Source organism: Sceloporus undulatus, chromosome 5, assembly GCF_019175285.1.
Source record: "Sceloporus undulatus isolate JIND9_A2432 ecotype Alabama chromosome 5, SceUnd_v1.1, whole genome shotgun sequence".
In the NCBI taxonomy this organism is placed as follows: domain Eukaryota; kingdom Metazoa; phylum Chordata; class Lepidosauria; order Squamata; family Phrynosomatidae; genus Sceloporus; species Sceloporus undulatus.
Genome location: NC_056526.1, coordinates 103,589,373 through 103,590,719, shown reverse-complemented (window position 1 = coordinate 103,590,719; position 1,347 = coordinate 103,589,373). Strand labels below are relative to the sequence as shown.

Genomic DNA, 1,347 nt, shown 5'->3' with positions numbered 1-1,347 from the left:
ACCCAACTGAAGGTAGTGCTGACATGTCCCAGGTGATAGGATACTTTGGTGATGGAGGTGGAGGTGGAGGTGTAGCAGGCACTGGAGCTGCAGCAGCTGTGTGTCTGTTTAAATAACAAAAAAATAAAATAAAAATGGATGAGAACTGTGAATCTCTCTTGCTAGCTCAAAGATAAAGGATGCAGAAGATACCAAAGAAGCCATGGTGAAATGCAGCGGGTAAGAGCACCAGAAAAATCAAGCCTCATGTCTGAAATTATCGGGAAATAATATCTGGTGTGAGACATAGGCACTTAGATAAGAAAGTATCACATTTGATAAGAAGCTATGAATAGCTCAAGAATTGAGGAAAGTACTGCATACATGGCTATGGACTTTATCAAACGAAGAAAATTGGGGGTTTAAACTGAAAATCACATGAAAATTGTGCGATCGCGGTTAACATTTTCATACGATGTCATGATTAAAGTGACATTATGCCAGTGAATGATTTGTTGGTGTTTATTGCCTGTTTATTCCTGGGATAATGGCTCTTTAATTGCGATGTGTCTGAAAATGTTAATCATGATTGTGTTATTTTCACACTATTTTTGCTATTTAACACACACACACAGAGACACAGACACACATGATTTTCCCTGTGTGATAAAAACCTTTGTTTTGAGAGGATGATATAATCTAAGACAAAAAATAGTGATTTTCACATTTCTTGCCTGGAAAATTCTGAGTATATACCGCTTTTTCATGACCATTTGATGGACCCAGTGGCATGATTCTGGTTGCAAAGCTAACCATCTAATAACCAGAGGAGACTGTGGCTAATTGCTGTCTTCACCTCAGAATCCCAGGATCCCTTGACTCACTGAAAGAAGATGTGAGTACCCCTGCCACCACTGAAGGCCCCGAGTATCCTTTGCAAGTCTTCTGTGACCTCTGGGAAGCTGGAAAAGAATTTTGTGCTGTTCTGTAATATAAGCAGGAACACTATCAGCAGGCTCCATGGGATCCTGACCCTGTAAGGAAATCTCCCCTATTTGCCTCTGCCCCAGTCCTCCGGGCTGAACTGTGCACTACTATATTCCGGAAAGGAAAATTATTTCGGTCTAGCCAAGAAACAACAAGGACAGCGTGAGAAAGAAAATCAGCCAGAGCTCCACCTTTTCTTCCGTGAAGAAAAGAACTTCAAGTGCTTTCAGTCTACTGTTTTAAAGACAACAGATTACTCTTTTTATAGGCCATATGTATACTGTTTTAAAACAGCTAAACTAAATAGAAGGATCCTTGTACATACTTACATTTAGATTTGCAGCCTTATATTATCTATTATACACCTCTTCCTCCAGACAA

The 1,347-nt window shown here is 39.9% G+C and overlaps 1 protein-coding gene across 1 annotated transcript in view; it reads right to left on the bottom strand.

The window, feature by feature from the left end:
• LOC121931522 (zinc finger CCCH-type antiviral protein 1-like) overlaps positions 1 to 1,347 on the bottom strand; it is a 42,521-nt gene continuing 41,174 nt past the window's right edge. The window contains exon 10 of the mRNA XM_042469383.1: positions 1 to 104. The gene's annotated coding sequence lies outside the window, so the exon portion shown is untranslated. The remainder of the gene's footprint in view (positions 105 to 1,347) is intronic.